This window comes from Chiloscyllium plagiosum, chromosome 14 (assembly GCF_004010195.1).
Source record: "Chiloscyllium plagiosum isolate BGI_BamShark_2017 chromosome 14, ASM401019v2, whole genome shotgun sequence".
NCBI classification, from domain to species: Eukaryota; Metazoa; Chordata; class Chondrichthyes; order Orectolobiformes; family Hemiscylliidae; genus Chiloscyllium; species Chiloscyllium plagiosum.
In genome coordinates, this window is record NC_057723.1 from 78,359,166 (window position 1) to 78,381,102 (window position 21,937).

Below are 21,937 nucleotides of genomic sequence, written 5' to 3' on the forward strand. Positions count from 1 at the left end.
GGGACCAGTTAGCTCAGTTGGATAAACAACTGGTACACAGAACCAATATTGCCACCGACACATGGTTCAATCCCTGCTCAGGCTGAGCTGGATTGGGCCTTGCATCCCCACCCTATCGACAGTAAAAATAAATCAAAGCACACTGCCATAGTTCAGAACATAATTTACCACAGACCTGCCTCTGGGCAGCAAACTGAAGGAGATAGTCAATGTGTCTACATCTCCAGCTTTGACAGGTTCTTTGATCTCACCCTCCACAGCTCCCCCTGTGTAGCAAGGCATTGAACTGAATGTTAACAGAGGCACAATTAACGGCAATTGACCATGTGTCACCCCTTCATTGGGCACAGTTGTGCTTTAGTTTCTTTATGCTTAGATTCTGAGTTCGAGTGCGTGACTGACTACATCTCATTCTTACCTACTCCAACTACAATGGGGATCTCGGGCAAAGGTGCAGTCATGACAGGTTTTGTGTTGGTCACAATTGGCCATTGGAACGTGAATAACTCTGCTGAGAGAACCGTCATACAGAAAGCCCTGGAAAAGAAAAAAACAGAACGCTGAATCTCTTAAAAAGTCAACCTGTACATATAATGTATATCACATGATATCTCGTCTTGTACTCTCATGTCTTGCCTTGTTTGCCCTGATGGTGGCAGCACAATTCCAAAAGCAACCCAAATGGCTACCCTTACTCTGGGGACCTGCCTCATCACTTCTCGCATTCAACTCAACGTGCTCCTACTTTCAAACAATGTCCACCTCACCATAATCCACATCTGCAATGCTGAATGGCTCTTTCACTCCAGCCCCTTCTCAACTGCCTCATGGAATTTTATACACAATTCTTGGATTAATGTGATTTTACTTACATTCCAGGGCTGCATACAATTTAAGACAGTACCAAATTAGCAGGATGATCAACACTGAGAGGATTGCAACAAATTAAAAGAAAACATTAAAAGAGAAGTGTAAGGGTGAGACCAGAACTGCGAGGTTATTCTCGTAGGAGAGGATGAACAGGCTGGCTGTCCTTTAGAGATGTACAGCACGGAAACAGACCCTTCGGTTCTATTTGTCCATGCCAACCACATATCCCAACCTAATCTCGTCCCATTTGCCAGCACTTGGCCCATATCCCTCTAAACCCTTACTGTTCATGTCCCCATCCAGATGCCTTTTAAATGTTGCAATTGTACCAGCTTCCACCACTTCCTCTGGCAGCTCATTCCATACACTCACCTCTGGTTTCCATAAGGAGCCTTAGAGTATGGGATTTCCATTATCGACTTGGGTTATACGATGGCTTGTGTGGAGTTTGTACCTTCTCCCTGTGTATGCTTGGGATTTCTCCGGGTGCTCCAATTTCCTCCCACAGTGCAAAGATGTGCAGGTTAGGGTGGAGTGGCCATGGGAAATGCAGGGTTATGGGGTAGGGGAGTGGGTGTGGGTAGGATGCTCTTTGGAGGGTTGGTATGGGCTGAATGGCCTGCTTCCATAATGAATCTACTGCGTCCCCAACTTATAGATCTCTAATGTGTCATTTCAGTGAGTCCCCAACCATTATTTGCTACAATGTACACCCATCCCTCAGACTTTAGTGACTTATTCCAATGAGCCCACATGTTAAAATGGCCAGGATCTCAAGTAAGTAACTCAGGAAAAGCCTAACAATTACTCTGTAGGCCTGATGTTCAGTCAACACTAGGGCTCATTTCTGTGCACAAAGCATCGTCCTTTGCTGCATACACATGGACACTACACCTTTCTCATACACATGGACACTACACCTTTCTCATACACATGGCCACTACACCTTTCTCATACACATGGACACTACACCTTTCTCATACACATGGACACTACACCTTTCTCATACACATGGCCACTACACCTTTCTCATACATATGAACACTACACCTTTCTCATACACATGGACACTACACCTTTCTCATATGCCCCCTTATTATTAACTTTACACCATTTTTTTTCTCTCTTTCATTGTCTAGGCATTCGAGGTCCTGTCATTTATTGATTTTTAATTTAAGCAAAGGATTTTATATATGACGATATTGTCAACAATGGCAAGGGTGTGTTTGGACTCATTTTAACTTACCATTATGAGGTGAATGTTGTGTAATAGACTGCTACTCTTCCAGGCAGTGGGGTCTGGCTGCATCTTGAATCATATCAAAGGAAAGCTTCCTTGATGGATCGTTGCAAGCTGCTGATATCTTTAGGAAACTCAACCACTTTCTCTGGAGAATTTCCAACCTTCTAAAGTTGCCCTGAAGTCAAGAATGAATTAATGAGGTTAGCGTGGAACATTTTGTGGGACTTATTCTTGACAAAAATAAGAGTTCGAGCCAAAATCACAATGACCATTTAATCTGGATTCAGTGGAAATATGATTCCACATCTGACATCGTGTTTCTGTCCTGCCTATACAATACCACAGTGCGTGGGAGTCATGTGCACACAACACTCATAGCACCATATGACTGCCTGTGTGTGGCACTGTCTGTGAACAGAATGTTACTGCCTGTGTATGGCACTGATTGTGAACAGAATGTTACTGCCTGTGTGTGGCACTGTCTGTGAACAGAATGTTACTGCCTGTGTGTGGCACTGTCTATCTCTCTGTGTATGTGCATTGGTTTTGATTGTATTCCTTAGAGTCTAAAATAGTACCAAAGGAAAGGAAAGGAAAGGGGCAAACATAATCAAGTAACTAAAGAAAAACACAGACAAAATAGGGAACTTATGGATGTATACTTGGATATATGGATATCTGCGTTAACCTAAACATTAATAATAGGAAAAATGCCAGAGTCTAGTATAAACGTGGAAACAGATCACTCTGAAAACCATTCAATGACTGAGCAGAGTCAATACAGACTGATGAAACAGAATTAGTATTTGACCAATTTGTGGGTGGCTTTTGAAGATGTAACTCGTCAGAAGAATGAAGGGAACCGATGGTTGTAGTGTGCTTAGATTTTCAAAAAGCCCTTGATAAGGTGCCATACAAGACATTATTACACAAAATTAGGACTCGCAGGAGTAGGCGATAGTTTCAGGATTGGTTAATTCACAAAAAACAGTGAGTAGGAATAAAGGGGACATTTTGAGATTGGCAGGCTCGAACTGTCGGGGTATCGCACGGATCAGTACTTGGGTCTCAGACATTTACACCAAATTACCCGTAGTGTCCAGGGATGTGCAGGCTAGGTGGATTAGCCATGGGAAATGCAGGGTTACAGGGATAGGATGGGTGGGATTGGGGGGGGGGGGAGGGGTTGAGTCTGGATGGGATACTCATTGAAGGATCCATACTGTAGGGATTCTATGAAAAACAGTTATAGAGTCATAGAGTCAGATGTACAGGACAGAAACAGACCCTTCGGTCCAACTCGTCCATGCCGATCAGATATTCCAAAACAATTTAGTCCCACTTGCCAGCACCCGGCCCATATCCCTCCAAACCCTTCCTATTCATATACCCATCCAAATGCCTTTTAAATGTTGCAATTGTACCAGCCTCCACCACTTCCTCTGGCAGCTCATTCCATACACATACCACCCTCTGTGTGAAAAAGTTGCCCCTTAGGTCTCTTATATCTTTCCCCTCTCACCTTAAACCTATGCCCCTCTAGTTCTGAAGTCCCCGACCGCAGGGAAAGGACTTTGTCTATTTACCCTATCTATGCTCCTCATAATTTTGTAAACCTCCATAAGGTCACCCCTCAGCCTGCGCACTCCAGGAAAACAGTCTATTCAACCTCTCCTCCAACTTGTAAACCTTTCCTGAACCTTTTCAAGTTTCACAACATTCTTCCGATAGGAATGAGACCAGAATTGCACGCAATATTCCAACTGTGGCCTAACCAATGTCCTGTACAGCCGCAACATGACCTCCCAACTCCTGTACTCAATACTCTGACCAATAAAGGAAAGCATACCAAACGCCTTCTTCACTATCCTATCTACCTGCGACTCCACTTTCAAGGAGCTATGAACCTGCACTCCAAGGTCTCTTTGTTCTGCAACACGTCCTTAATGAGTAATTAAGAGCTATTTGTATCTGTGAATCCATATCGCAGCTAGAATCAATTTTCTTAGCATGCGGTAAAATAAGTTTGCAAAAGATGGCATTACTCATTAAGAAAAATATCATAGCTGCGCTCAAAGGACACCTTGGAGGGCTCTTCCAGCAAGGCCATTATGGAAAGATCTCAGGAACAAAAAAGGCGCAATTGCTATGATAGGGTTATACTATAGGCCTCTATATTATACAACAGCCAGCAGAGATGGAAAACCAGTTTTGTAAGCAGATCATGGAAGGATGTAAAAGCAATGTTGTTGTAGTGAGTGCTTTTTACGGCCCCGCCTCCAATGTCCCTTAGTGCTAGGAGCTTAGATCGGGCAGAATATGTTGGGCACATACAGGAGAGGTGCAAATAGTGAAACGTTTTGTAAATAGTCCACCTAGGGAAAGAGCCATACTACACCTTGTACTGCGGAATGAACCCGACTAGGTGATTCAAAGTTGCATTTTGTAATAGTGATCATTACTCGAAGTTTTAAGTCAGTTATGAATAAGCACAAGACCGGCTCCTCTGGTGAAGGTGCTAAACTGGGGGGCATGATGGGTAGAGGGTGAGAGAGAAGCACAAGAAAAGTGGAAGGCTGGTTACACTACAGAACCATTAACCGGAGAATTTAGATTGGGGGTAGCTGTTCAAGACTAAATCCACATCCGACATAGGGAGTCTTTTAAAGGCCAAATGATTGGCTAACCAGAATTGAGATATAAAATCTTGCTGAAGCTGGACAGCAGAAGCTTAACTGATTAAACAGACCAGCGTTGACAGCTTTTGGCATTTCCAGAAGAGCTTTCTGACTTTGCAGGAGAAATGTATCGTGAGTATCTTCCCAACGGTATAGATAGAATCAGGAACATATAGCCAGTTGTGTCTTGTTTTGACCACAACATTATTATGAACTGGCTAGCTGAAGAATCCTTCTCCACATATTGTACAATCAAATCCATTCCTAATGTGGAAATATAACATTCAGCTCCCATTATCCCCCTGCCTTTAATTATTTGCCAGAGTACAGGAGCAGGGATGTCATGTCTCAATTGTACGGGGTCTTGGTCAAACCACACCTGGATTAACTGTGCTCAGTTTTAGTTTCCTTATCTGAGGAAGGATGTTCTGCGACAGAGAGGGTGCAAAGGTTTACCAGACTGATTCCTGGGATGGCAGGATTGACATTTGAAGAGAAATTGGAATTGGTTAGGACGCTATTAGAAGTTTAGAAGAATGAGGGGGAGGCTCATACAAACCTATAAAATTCTAGGAGGACTGCCCAGGATAAATGCGGGAAGGATGTTCCTGAGGACTGGGGATACAGAACCAAGGGTCACAACCTGAGATGAGGAGAAATGTCTTCACCCAGAGAGTGATGAGCCTGTGAAATTCCTTGCTCCTGAAAACAGTGGAGTCAAAATACTGAACAATTTCAAGAAGCAGTTAGATATAGTCCTTAAGGCTAAAGGAACGGAGGTGTATGGGAAAAGAGCAGGAGTCAGGAATAGGGTACTAAGTTGGATGATCAGTCACAATCATATTGAATGGTGGTGCAGGCTCGAAGGGCCGAATGGCTGGCTCCTGCAGCTTTTTTCTGTGTTTCTAAGTTTAGAAATAAGAGACATTGGAAAGAAATGAGAATATTTGCCACCCGCTGACAATACCTTGCAAATCCTGGAAACCTGTACTCTGGTGTAAGAGTTGAACTCATTGCTAAGTTCACTGAAGAAAAAAATATAATTTGGTTGTCACCCGCGTCGTTCTTGATGCTCTCCCTCACCAGAGCTGAACGAACAAAATTCAGATCTGGAGGGTACAGAACTTTCCACAGTTTACCGTACCCTGAAGGACTGCAGTGTTTTACAGACAGGGACAGAGACACACACAGCCAGACAGAGACACATATACCGACAGGGACAGAGACACACACAGCCAGACAGAGACACATACACTGACAGGGACAGAGACACACACAGCCAGACAGAGACACATATACCGACAGGGACAGATACACACACAGCCAGACAGAGACACATATACCGACAGGGACTGAGACACACACAGCCAGACAGAGACACATATACTGACAGGGACAGAGACACACACAGCCAGACAGAGACACATATACCGACAGGGACAGATACACACACAGCCAGACAGAGACACATATACTGACAGGGACAGAGACACACACAGCCAGACAGAGACACATATACTGACAGGGACAGAGACACACACAGCCAGACAGAGACACATATACTGACAGGGACAGAGACACACACAGCCAGACAGAGACACATATACTGACAGGGACAGAGACACACACAGCCAGACAGAGACACATATACTGACAGGGACAGAGACACACACAGCCAGACAGAGACACATATACTGACAGGGACAGAGACACACACAGCCAGACAGAGACACATATACTGACAGGGACAGAGACACACACAGCCAGACAGAGACACATATACTGACAGGGACAGAGACACACACAGCCAGACAGAGACACATATACTGACAGGGACAGAGACACACACAGCCAGACAGAGACACATATACTGACAGGGACAGAGACACACACAGCCAGACAGAGACACATATACTGACAGGGACAGAGACACACACAGCCAGACAGAGACACATATACTGACAGGGACAGAGACACACACAGCCAGACAGAGACACATATACTGACAGGGACAGAGACACACACAGCCAGACAGAGACACATATACTGACAGGGACAGAGACACACACAGCCAGACAGAGACACATATACTGACAGGGACAGAGACACACACAGCCAGACAGAGACACATATACTGACAGGGACAGAGACACACACAGCCAGACAGAGACACATATACTGACAGGGACAGAGACACACACAGCCAGACAGAGACACATATACTGACAGGGACAGAGACACACACAGCCAGACAGAGACACATATACTGACAGGGACAGAGACACACACAGCCAGACAGAGACACATATACTGACAGGGACAGAGACACACACAGCCAGACAGAGACACATATACTGACAGGGACAGAGACACACACAGCCAGACAGAGACACATATACTGACAGGGACAGAGACACACACAGCCAGACAGAGACACATATACTGACAGGGACAGAGACACACACAGCCAGACAGAGACACATATACTGACAGGGACAGAGACACACACAGCCAGACAGAGACACATATACTGACAGGGACAGAGACACACACAGCCAGACAGAGACACATATACTGACAGGGACAGAGACACACACAGCCAGACAGAGACACATATACTGACAGGGACAGAGACACACACAGCCAGACAGAGACACATATACTGACAGGGACAGAGACACACACAGCCAGACAGAGACACATATACTGACAGGGACAGAGACACACACAGCCAGACAGAGACACATATACTGACAGGGACAGAGACACACACAGCCAGACAGAGACACATATACTGACAGGGACAGAGACACACACAGCCAGACAGAGACACATATACTGACAGGGACAGAGACACACACAGCCAGACAGAGACACATATACTGACAGGGACAGAGACACACACAGCCAGACAGAGACACATATACTGACAGGGACAGAGACACACACAGCCAGACAGAGACACATATACTGACAGGGACAGAGACACACACAGCCAGACAGAGACACATATACTGACAGGGACAGAGACACACACAGCCAGACAGAGACACATATACTGACAGGGACAGAGACACACACAGCCAGACAGAGACACATATACTGACAGGGACAGAGACACACACAGCCAGACAGAGACACATATACTGACAGGGACAGAGACACACACAGCCAGACAGAGACACATATACTGACAGGGACAGAGACACACACAGCCAGACAGAGACACATATACTGACAGGGACAGAGACACACACAGCCAGACAGAGACACATATACTGACAGGGACAGAGACACACACAGCCAGACAGAGACACATATACTGACAGGGACAGAGACACACACAGCCAGACAGAGACACATATACTGACAGGGACAGAGACACACACAGCCAGACAGAGACACATATACTGACAGGGACAGAGACACACACAGCCAGACAGAGACACATATACTGACAGGGACAGAGACACACACAGCCAGACAGAGACACATATACTGACAGGGACAGAGACACACACAGCCAGACAGAGACACATATACTGACAGGGACAGAGACACACACAGCCAGACAGAGACACATATACTGACAGGGACAGAGACACACACAGCCAGACAGAGACACATATACTGACAGGGACAGAGACACACACAGCCAGACAGAGACACATATACTGACAGGGACAGAGACACACACAGCCAGACAGAGACACATATACTGACAGGGACAGAGACACACACAGCCAGACAGAGACACATATACTGACAGGGACAGAGACACACACAGCCAGACAGAGACACATATACTGACAGGGACAGAGACACACACAGCCAGACAGAGACACATATACTGACAGGGACAGAGACACACACAGCCAGACAGAGACACATATACTGACAGGGACAGAGACACACACAGCCAGACAGAGACACATATACTGACAGGGACAGAGACACACACAGCCAGACAGAGACACATATACTGACAGGGACAGAGACACACACAGCCAGACAGAGACACATATACTGACAGGGACAGAGACACACACAGCCAGACAGAGACACATATACTGACAGGGACAGAGACACACACAGCCAGACAGAGACACATATACTGACAGGGACAGAGACACACACAGCCAGACAGAGACACATATACTGACAGGGACAGAGACACACACAGCCAGACAGAGACACATATACTGACAGGGACAGAGACACACACAGCCAGACAGAGACACATATACTGACAGGGACAGAGACACACACAGCCAGACAGAGACACATATACTGACAGGGACAGAGACACACACAGCCAGACAGAGACACATATACTGACAGGGACAGAGACACACACAGCCAGACAGAGACACATATACTGACAGGGACAGAGACACACACAGCCAGACAGAGACACATATACTGACAGGGACAGAGACACACACAGCCAGACAGAGACACATATACTGACAGGGACAGAGACACACACAGCCAGACAGAGACACATATACTGACAGGGACAGAGACACACACAGCCAGACAGAGACACATATACTGACAGGGACAGAGACACACACAGCCAGACAGAGACACATATACTGACAGGGACAGAGACACACACAGCCAGACAGAGACACATATACTGACAGGGACAGAGACACACACAGCCAGACAGAGACACATATACTGACAGGGACAGAGACACACACAGCCAGACAGAGACACATATACTGACAGGGACAGAGACACACACAGCCAGACAGAGACACATATACTGACAGGGACAGAGACACACACAGCCAGACAGAGACACATATACTGACAGGGACAGAGACACACACAGCCAGACAGAGACACATATACTGACAGGGACAGAGACACACACAGCCAGACAGAGACACATATACTGACAGGGACAGAGACACACACAGCCAGACAGAGACACATATACTGACAGGGACAGAGACACACACAGCCAGACAGAGACACATATACTGACAGGGACAGAGACACACACAGCCAGACAGAGACACATATACTGACAGGGACAGAGACACACACAGCCAGACAGAGACACATATACTGACAGGGACAGAGACACACACAGCCAGACAGAGACACATATACTGACAGGGACAGAGACACACACAGCCAGACAGAGACACATATACTGACAGGGACAGAGACACACACAGCCAGACAGAGACACATATACTGACAGGGACAGAGACACACACAGCCAGACAGAGACACATATACTGACAGGGACAGAGACACACACAGCCAGACAGAGACACATATACTGACAGGGACAGAGACACACACAGCCAGACAGAGACACATATACTGACAGGGACAGAGACACACACAGCCAGACAGAGACACATATACTGACAGGGACAGAGACACACACAGCCAGACAGAGACACATATACTGACAGGGACAGAGACACACACAGCCAGACAGAGACACATATACTGACAGGGACAGAGACACACACAGCCAGACAGAGACACATATACTGACAGGGACAGAGACACACACAGCCAGACAGAGACACATATACTGACAGGGACAGAGACACACACAGCCAGACAGAGACACATATACTGACAGGGACAGAGACACACACAGCCAGACAGAGACACATATACTGACAGGGACAGAGACACACACAGCCAGACAGAGACACATATACTGACAGGGACAGAGACACACACAGCCAGACAGAGACACATATACTGACAGGGACAGAGACACACACAGCCAGACAGAGACACATATACTGACAGGGACAGAGACACACACAGCCAGACAGAGACACATATACTGACAGGGACAGAGACACACACAGCCAGACAGAGACACATATACTGACAGGGACAGAGACACACACAGCCAGACAGAGACACATATACTGACAGGGACAGAGACACACACAGCCAGACAGAGACACATATACTGACAGGGACAGAGACACACACAGCCAGACAGAGACACATATACTGACAGGGACAGAGACACACACAGCCAGACAGAGACACATATACTGACAGGGACAGAGACACACACAGCCAGACAGAGACACATATACTGACAGGGACAGAGACACACACAGCCAGACAGAGACACATATACTGACAGGGACAGAGACACACACAGCCAGACAGAGACACATATACTGACAGGGACAGAGACACACACAGCCAGACAGAGACACATATACTGACAGGGACAGAGACACACACAGCCAGACAGAGACACATATACTGACAGGGACAGAGACACACACAGCCAGACAGAGACACATATACTGACAGGGACAGAGACACACACAGCCAGACAGAGACACATATACTGACAGGGACAGAGACACACACAGCCAGACAGAGACACATATACTGACAGGGACAGAGACACACACAGCCAGACAGAGACACATATACTGACAGGGACAGAGACACACACAGCCAGACAGAGACACATATACTGACAGGGACAGAGACACACACAGCCAGACAGAGACACATATACTGACAGGGACAGAGACACACACAGCCAGACAGAGACACATATACTGACAGGGACAGAGACACACACAGCCAGACAGAGACACATATACTGACAGGGACAGAGACACACACAGCCAGACAGAGACACATATACTGACAGGGACAGAGACACACACAGCCAGACAGAGACACATATACTGACAGGGACAGAGACACACACAGCCAGACAGAGACACATATACTGACAGGGACAGAGACACACACAGCCAGACAGAGACACATATACTGACAGGGACAGAGACACACACAGCCAGACAGAGACACATATACTGACAGGGACAGAGACACACACAGCCAGACAGAGACACATATACTGACAGGGACAGAGACACACACAGCCAGACAGAGACACATATACTGACAGGGACAGAGACACACACAGCCAGACAGAGACACATATACTGACAGGGACAGAGACACACACAGCCAGACAGAGACACATATACTGACAGGGACAGAGACACACACAGCCAGACAGAGACACATATACTGACAGGGACAGAGACACACACAGCCAGACAGAGACACATATACTGACAGGGACAGAGACACACACAGCCAGACAGAGACACATATACTGACAGGGACAGAGACACACACAGCCAGACAGAGACACATATACTGACAGGGACAGAGACACACACAGCCAGACAGAGACACATATACTGACAGGGACAGAGACACACACAGCCAGACAGAGACACATATACTGACAGGGACAGAGACACACACAGCCAGAGACAGACAGAGACACATATACAGACAGGGACACATACATAGACAGACAGAAACACATATACCGACGGGGACACACACACAGTCGGAGACACATATACCGACAGACACAGGGACACACAGACAGACAGAGACATATATACCGACAGGGATACACAGACAGACAGAGACACATATACCGACAGGGACACACACACACAGCCAGACAGAGACATATATACCGACAGGGACACACAGGCAGACAGAGACACATATACCTACGGGGACAAACACACAGACCGAAACACATATACTGACAGGGACAGAGACACACAGAAATACATATACTGACAGGGACACACACATAGCCTGACAGGGGCACACACACAGACAGACAGAGAGACACATATACCGACAGGGACAAACACACAGACAGAGACACATATACCGATAGGGAAAAACACACAGACAGGCAGAGACACATTTACACTTAGGGACACACAAACAGACAGACAGAGACATACACATACAATACATGACAATGTAGTTCCTGCAATTGGTGTCAGACACTCACATGCATTTCTCAGGAGTTCATGTGGTTCATGTTGTAATGGCCAAGGGGCTTTACACAATGATGAGACAGCAGGAGTAACAAAAACTTGCAAAATAACAGCACAAATTGAAAAGATGAAAATATCCTTTCAAACTGGTGTAAAATCCAGTGAACCATTCAGACCAATGACCTCACCATTCCAAACATCCACCTACATGCTGAAAGAACTACTGCCCTTCCCAATCCGGCTGGGCTTTATGAAGACAGCAGCCTTATCTCTAAATACCCACAAGACACCAGTTTTACACAGCTAAACAACCAAACTGCCCCATGATCTTCAAATGAGCCGAGCCTGCAGATTATGGTGTGATCAGCGTTGTTAATGGTGGGAGGACACCGTGTTAAATCAAGATAACTGGCCCTGTGAAAATTTAAGGAAATTACAAGATGGTGTCTGAGGGTTCAGATGACGTATGAAGGGTGAAAGATATCATTACCAAAGTGATCTGCGTTGTGATACAGTTTGTATCAGTTGATCTACACAGGAAAGTACCTAAACGGAATGGAAACAGAAAATGATTCTCTGATGAAAATGTCACTCATCTGAAGCATTTGGATGGATCTTAGACTCCCTCCCTCCCTCTCTCCCTCCCTCCCTCTCTCCCTCTCTCCCTTCCTCCCTCTCTCCCTCCCTCTCTCCCTCCCTCCCTCCTGAGGCGAAAGGCAGAGGGTGGATGGGTTGAGGTGGGGTTCATCTAAAATCCTGGGGTGCCCTGTCTATCACCTCCCTATTTAAAACCCCCGAGTCCACCCACCCGATTGAGGCTCATAAGTGACCAATCAAACATCACTCAGGCGCTTGGTCTTGACCCTCTCGGATATTTTACCCACAGTGGCGGGTAGGGTGGGGTGGCGGGGGGATGTGTCCTGAGGCTGGACATGGGTGTGGAGCATCCTTTGTACATCCCTTGGGCCCATTCAAATTTCATCCACCCCTTTCACTCCTCGCCCAGCATCTTGAACCCAGCCTCCAGGTTCCTCGCTTAGCCCACCCTCCTCCCAGTGTTTATCTGGGCTACTCAGTGTGGTGGCCCTGCTTACTGGTCATCAGATTGACTGGCAGTTCTCTAAAGAGGCACTACCTCCTGAGAGCACGTCAGTGATGTTGTTCCCAGCGTTAGAGTGCAGTGGGGTAACACACAGCAGTAAGGGCTGGCTGCTCCCTCATCTTTAAACCAGGACAGCATTCGCTCCACACTCAGCCTACAACCTTAGTTCCTCTCTCCACAACTGTTGGTGACGTGCTGAGTAATTCCAGTTTTTTTTCCTGTTTGTGTTTCAGATATCCAGCAGTTGTACCACTTCTGAAATAAACAAAGGCACATAAACATTCCTACCACTTGACCAGGGGAGTTGACAGGTGACTGAGAGGCCTCAAACTTCACAATTTATTTTTATCCCATTGAGGAACTTGCAATGATCGCTTTGTTCCAGGAACGATCAAAATAACCAAGTAAATTTAAAGCTGGGTTTATTTTCACAGGTCATGATAGAGCTGATCCTTTTCCTTTTTACAAAATGGAGTTTTAACATTTATTTACTGTTCTATTATAGGAAGTGAAGTAAATCAACTTCCTGATAGAAAACTGGCAACACAAAAAAAAGTCTAGACCCTACTCTGCAAACTGCAGAAATTTTAAAAAGCACATGCAGAAAGACATATATTGAACCAGTTCCTACTTTCAGCAGTTAATGAATATGACATTTAGTCAATCATCTTACAAAACATTAGTGTCTAGGACACATGTGATCTTTGAAACAAAAAACTCCTTCACAGATTCTGAGGTATTGCAGAACTTTTCCTGGATGTTTGCCATTTGAACATAACTTGGGTACTTCAAAACCAAAACAAATTCAAATAGTAGAGAAAGTTGGATGAACAATTTGAAAAGTTATAAACAATTTGAAAATACAACTTCTCTGAATGGAGGGCTTCACTTGTGATGTTGCGTCAAAATACCTAATTCTTCATTCTTGTTGCAAGTTAATCTCATCACTACATTAATGAAAAACATTTCAATACTCACCACTCAGCCAGGAACAGAGGGTCTCTGTTGTAGTTCACTGGTTGATAGGACCCATTGCCTTTTAAATAAGGGATTGAGGTCCTAGGAAGTTGGATGGTGTTGCAGTGAACAGCAGTCGACCTGGTATCACAGGGTCAGAGAAAAGGGACTGAGTTACCCATTTATCAGTACACAAGGTTCTACAGTAACTGCATCAGCTTCACTCCACTCACTAATATTTACCTTGAAAAATTGTGTTTCTGAACCCTGGTTTTGAGAAAAACACAGTTAACACTCAGCAACACGCCACATTGCTCTCCAGCCAAGAGAATGGGCAGACAGCCTGTGTCCACAGACCTCTGTGCATGTTGCCTTTGAATAGGGAGAGGCAGTAGGATCGCCCAAAAGGTGGCAGTGGAGAGTGTGGGCTGCTGGGAGGAAGAAGAAATACCTTCCTGTTTTACCTCGACAGTCTCTACTCAATAAATCCACTAAGACCAGGAAATCGTTAACATGTGGCAAAAATGCCGAGGGCTGGCCACTCTGATCACTGCCAATCCCATTTGACTGTGATAGTGAGCTAGGCTGGGAATGAGATTAAATCACTGTTAGCACAGGAACTCAAGTTTCCCCTAACTGAACGAATCAAGTCTCAGAAGGAGGGGAAAGAGTTAGAAGATGCCATGACACCTTCTGGACAGTTCCCTCCTGCTCCCCAACAATCAAACAGTGTAAGAGATAAGAGAAATTGAGAAAAATAAAGCAAGTATGATATAAGAATAACCATTTAAAGGGTTTTCTCCAATTCACAACATCGACTTCTTCACTAACCTCAAGCTTTGAATATACAATTAGTCCTAATTTGGCCTGTTACATTTATTCATCTTCCATTTCAAGTTCTGCATTATCAATGCAACAACTTTAAAAGTGTTTAATTGAAGGAAGCCTCATAGGTTTGTATCCGGGGACACCATCAGTATTCAAATCTGAACATGCATGTGCTTCCACCTTCTGCAATTCTGCTGCCGATACCTTTCCAACCCCTGCTCAGAATAGCCCTCAGCAGAACCACAAAACCTCACCCAGTCTATACAGCTTTAAGGGCCACACAGCCAATGCAATGATACAGGCATTCCCTCTCAGAAAACATTTCAACACTTGGGTTCTTTTAAAGCAAATCTGAGCGGTGGAAATTCTTCCTCAAAATCCATCCCTTGGTCAGAATAACCAGAACCAGACTTTCCATGAAAAGTAGAAAACAGCGAGAAATTGAAGAGGTGACCCATGCCACAGTGGCAGGACTGGCCGGGCACTGCGATTCCCCACGTTCCAGGACCACATTCACATTGGCATCCTGCACCAGCTCAAAGTCAGAGAGATTCTGGAAATGACAAAATAGATTTCCATCAGATTGGGTTACTATCCACTCTTCAGTCATTCCACCAGCCCCTCACTCACCCTCTCACTCCTCTACACACCCCACCAGCCCCTCACTCACCCTCTCAGTCCAGTACACACGCCACCAGACCCACACTCACCCTCTCACTCCTGTACACACCCCACCAGCCCCTCACTCACCCTCTCACTCCTGTACTCACCCCACCAGCCCCTCACTCACCATCTCAGTCCTGTACACATTCCTCCAGCCCCTTACTGCTACAGACATAGAATTGAGTACCAGGAGTAGGAGAAGTCTATATGACCCCCCTCCAACTGCTCCATCATTCATTAATGACGGCTAATTTTCACCTTCAATTTTTTCGATGGGCCAAATGGTCTCCTGTTTCCTAACATCTCCCTTACTGCCCACGCCACATTAATGAATACAGCTATCAGTTGTCTCAGCTCTATTGCACACCACATTCACATCCCTAACTGACTCTCTGGATTGCAGTTGTATCAAAACGAAGTCCCTCATTAGACACGCCAAAATTTGAGCTAGTGGAAATCATGGAACATGATTTAACAGCAGGATCAGAAAATCAAATTCATATCAGAAACTTGTCACGTTTGGCAATCATATCTCCATTCCTCCAAACCAGGTTTTGAATTCTGTTCATAAATTGAGTGAAGGCTCATCTGTCAGATTCTGAGGATAGTATGGCTTGATTATCCAGTAATCCAAATAAACAATTCCATCTCTTAGCGAGGTTTGAGAAGATTTGTAGCTCAGGTTGAGGTTCTGGATGTAGGTTTGCTGAGCTGGAAGGTTTGTTTTCAGTCATTTCATCACCCTACCAGGTGACATCATCAGTGAGCCTTCAGATGAAGCACTGGTTGCATGGCCCGCTTTCTGTTCATGTGTTTGGGTTTCCTTTGGTTGGTGGCATCATTTCCTGTGGTGACACCATTCCTATGGTGATATCATTTCCTGTTGTTCTTCTCAGAGGGTGGTAAGGGGGATCCAACTCGATGTGTTTGTTGATAGAGTTCCGGTTGGAATGCCATGCCTCTCGGAATTCTCGTGCGTGTCTCTGTTTGGCTTGTCCTAGGATGGATGTGTTGTCCCAGTTGAAGTGGTGTCCTTCCTCATCCGTGTGTGAGGATACTCATGAGAGAGGGTCATGTCTTTTTGTGGCTAGTTGATGTTCCTGTATCCTGGTGGCTCGTTTTCTGCCTGTTTGTTCAATGTCGTGTTTGTTACAGTACTTGCACGGTATTTTATAAATGACATTAGTTTTGCTTGGTGTCTGTATAGGGTCTTTCAAGTTCATTAGCTGTTGTTTTAGTGTGTTGGTGGGTTTGTGAGTTACCATGATGCCAAGGGGTCTGAGTAGTCTGGCAGTCATTTCTGAGATGCCTTTGATGTAGGGGAGAGTGGCTCGGGTTTCAGGACGTGTTTTTCAGCAACAAATCGGCCGATTTCTCAGCAACAAACCCAAACAAGCAGACAAAACATATCCAGAAACCCTAGCCACTCTCCCCTACATCAAAGACATCTCAGAAATGACTGCCAGACTACTCAGACCCCTTGGTATCATGGAAGCCGACAAACCCACCAACACACTAAAACAGCAGCTAATGAACTTGTAAAACGTTACACAGACAACAAGCAAAACTATTGTCATTTATAAAATACCTTGCAAAAACTGTAACAAACACTACATTGAACAAACAGGCAGAAAACTAGCCACCTGGATACATGAACATCAACTAGCCACAAAAAGACATGACCCTCTCTCACTGGTATCCTCACATAGAGATAAGGAAGGACACCACCTTGATTGGGACAACACATCCATCTTAGGACAACCCAAACAGAGACATTCACAAGAATTCCTCGAAGCATGGCATTCCAACTGGAACTCTACTAACAAATACATTGACTTGGATCCCATTTACCACCCCCTCAGAAAAAGGACATAAAATTACATCACTACAAGAAATGGCATCACCAACCCAAGGAAACCCAAACATATAAATAGAAAATGGGCTACACCACCAGTGCTTTGTCCGGAGGGTCAGTGAAGATGTTACCCAGTATCTGAAAATGAACCTTACAGCTCAGCAAGCAAACCTACATCCAGAATTCCATCTCTGTCACACTCAGGGAAATGTGAAAGTTCTGACACACAAGAGACACCCACAACCAGGTCGAGGTGTCAATGACAAAAGAGAATTTCTATTACAATGTATGCACATTTTGAGTTAAAGGCAAATGTCCCACATGTGAAAATGTGCATGTCGTCGAGGCACTGCAGGACCCAGATCAAATTATTGCATTCTTCCTGTAAGACATGTACCAAAGAGATTTCCTCCATCATCCTTTCTCCAATGTTTCCCTTCACAAGGGAATCATTGCCATTGTGGATCTATAGCACCAGGCATCAACAAGAAAACATCTCCAAAAGTGACTCTCCTCAACAGATAGAGCCATACAGCATGGAATCCAACCCTTTGGCCCAACTCTGCCATGCAAACCAAGTTTCCCAAACTAAACCAATCCCATTTGGCTTTGTTTGGCCCATATCCCTCTCAACTTTTCCTATTCATGTCCCTGTCCAAATGTCTTTTAAATTATGACCTCAGGGTTTAACTTCATGACCTTCTGTACATAAGTTGTGAGCCTTTGCAGTCTCAAAATGAATTGAGTAGTTTTGGGGTAGTGATATAATTCACTATTCATCCAACTCATTGCTAACATTTACTGTAAATACTGAATCTATTCCTGCAACTTCTTCTAAAGTTATTTTTCCACTCTTCTCATCTCTTTTTCTCACCTCTCTTTTACATCTGTTGTTCTTTTTATTTTGTAATTGTTTTCTTTATAGTTTATCTCACTCTTCCCTCTCCTTGAAACATTAATTTATCATTTATTGAGCTACCAACTAATCCAGAGTAGAGATAACTAAAATAGAGCAAGATCTCATCCTCCTTCTGCACCTCCAATAAGCAATGTTGCTCATTCCTTATCATGCAGCTTGCTTTTGCATCTCACCCATTTCCCTGTAAATCCACTTAAAATTAGAGGTACATAGAAAGGCAAGCTAGGTATGGATATGGGGGATTGAAACAAATGAATTCTAATAAAGCTTCTGATAAAACTGATAAATCTTCCTGAAACATCAACTTGGTTTCTCCCCTCACAGATCTTTGTCTTCATACTATTTTTCCAGCATTTTCTATCCAAGTTAATCTTCTGTTGATCAGCTTCTCGGTTCCCTATCGAAACCCCTCTTTCATCTCATTCTTGATCTGACCACTTCCTGATAACTAGAGCAGGCTTCCACCAGCACTAGCAATCCTCCTGGGATTACTGCTCAATGTGCAGGTGCACAGCTGGTCTGCCCTTTTGCGGTGCAACCCTTCCTCTGGTCCTCCGAGACTTGTCACGCGATCTGCCAGAGAAGTGGACACGGTGAACTGAAGAACTGCATGGAGGAAGTAGTTAATAGGCAAATAGAAAGGAGCAATGGGTTCCTGTCATATTACTAGGTGAAAGTGAGGACTGCAGATGCTGGAGATTAAAGTTAAGATTAGTGTGGTGCTGGAAAAGCACAGCAGGTCAGGCAGCATCCAAAGAGCAGGAAAATCGACATTTTGGGCAGGAGCCCTTCATCAGGAATCCCTGATGAATCCCTTCCCTCCTGCCAAGTTACTTCTGACCATCTCAATGAACCACAGTTCAGGGTGTATGTAACACGTAACTAAACTGTGCACATCCTGTGGCTTTCAGTACTCTGCTCAAATTCATAATGAAATTAATCCATCACTGCAACTAAAACTTCCACTAAGATGTGAACAAAAGAGTGAAAACGGGATTGTTTCTTTAAGCTCATAAAGATTTCCATTTGAAACCTCCAGTGTGGAATGAGAAAAGGACAGAGACAGTTCGACAGGCAGCTTCCAAAAGGTCCGCTGACAAACAGGAACCTGTTTGTAGAATCATAGAATCCCGACAGTGTGGAAACAGGCCCTTCGGCCCAACAAGTCCACACCAACCCTCCAAAGAGTATCCCATCCAGACCCATTCCCCTACCCTATTATTCTACATTTACCCCTGACTAGTGCACCTAGCCTACATATCCCTGAACACTATGGGCATATTAGCACAGCCAATTCACCCAACATGCACATCCTTGGATGTCTTTGTGTCTCCCTCAATATCACACCTCATCATCTGCTATTATATGGGGGGGTGGGGCTGTGGGCAGGTGTGATCCACCACAGCTGATAAAACCATAACATGTCAGAGCAAGTGTCCCCTTCAGCCCATCGAGTCTCTTCTGTCATTCTTTATGATCATGGCTGATGTGATAATCCTAGCCCCACCCTCCTTTCTTTTCTCTATAACCCTTGATTCCCTTACACATTAAAAATCCCCCGTCTCAGCCTTGACTGTACTTAATGACCCAAGCTCGACAGCTGTCTGCCGTGAGGAATTACACAGATTCACTATCTTCTGACAAGAGAAATATCTTCCCATCTCTGTCTTAAATGTGTGCCCCCTTATTCTGAGATTACACCCTCTCTTCCCACAAGGGGAGATAACCCTTTCATATAGACCCTGTCAAGTCCTTTAAGAATCTTATATATTTCATTAAGGTTGCCTCTCATTCTTCAAATGAACACAGTCCCCTCTTACTCAACCTCTCTTCAGTCCCTCCATACTGAGGATTAGCTAAGGGAACCCTGTCTGGACTCCCTACAATGCCAGTACATCTCTCCTTAGATAAGGGGCCCAAAACTGTTCACAGTATTCCAGCTGTGGTCTCACTAGTGCTTTGTGCAGTTTTAGCAAGACCTCCCTATTAGATACACCATTCTCTTTGAAATAAAGGCCAACTTGCCCTAGTACCTGCTGAACTTGTATGCTGGTCTTTTGTTATTTATGCATGAGGACTCCCAAATCCCCCAGTGTTCCACGGTCTTTCTCCATTAAAACAATATTCAGCTCGTCTATTCTTCCTGCCAAAGTGCACAGCCTCACATTTCCCACACTATATTCCATGTGCCAGGTTTTTGCCAATTTGCTTTCTTCAGTGGCAAATTGATGGTCCATTTCTCACACCACGCACAGGCCTAAGTGAGGTTAGGGGCCTGGTGTCGGTGGGAGGAGGGGTGCAATGGGAGAGGGACAGGAAGCACAGAAGGTTATCCTACTTGGGCCTAGGGGGCATGGGGATAACGTTTTAGGTCACCCAGGCTGCCCTCACCCATCCTACAACAGCAGTTGAATATTCCATAACGATACACATCCCACCAGCCCCTCACTCACCCTCTCACTCCTGTACACATTCCACCAGCCCCTTACACACCCACTCAGTCCTGTACACACCCCACCAGCCCCTTACACACCCTCTCACTCCTGTACTCACCCCACCAGCCCCTCACTCACCATCTCAGTCCTGTACACATTCCTCCAGCCCCTTACTGCTACAGACATAGAATTGAGTACCAGGAGTAGGAGAAGTCTATATGACCCCCCTCCAACTGCTCCATCATTCATTAATGACGGCTAATTTTCACCTTCAATTTTTTCGATGGGCCAAATGGTCTCCTGTTTCCTAACATCTCCCTTACTGCCCACGCCACATTAATGAATACAGCTATCAGTTGTCTCAGCTCTATTGCACACCACATTCACATCCCTAACTGACTCTCTGGATTGCAGTTGTATCAAAACGAAGTCCCTCATTAGACACGCCAAAATTTGAGCTAGTGGAAATCATGGAACATGATTTAACAGCAGGATCAGAAAATCAAATTCATATCAGAAACTTGTCACGTTTGGCAATCA

At 45.7% G+C, this 21,937-nt stretch overlaps 1 long non-coding RNA gene across 2 annotated transcripts; it reads right to left on the reverse strand.

Annotated features, from left to right (window-relative positions):
• Positions 1-425: 425 nt before the first annotated feature.
• Positions 426-16,068, reverse strand: LOC122556955. 2 transcript variants are annotated; one of them, XR_006313726.1, is made up of 5 exons: positions 14,719-16,068; positions 13,902-13,995; positions 13,129-13,184; positions 2,117-2,288; positions 426-537 (listed from the first exon to the last, which is right to left on the reverse strand). It is a non-coding gene; the product is annotated as an uncharacterized LOC122556955 (long non-coding RNA). The 2 variants fall into 2 exon arrangements; XR_006313725.1 differs by having other exon boundaries at positions 13,774-13,995.
• Positions 16,069-21,937: the final 5,869 nt, after the last annotated feature.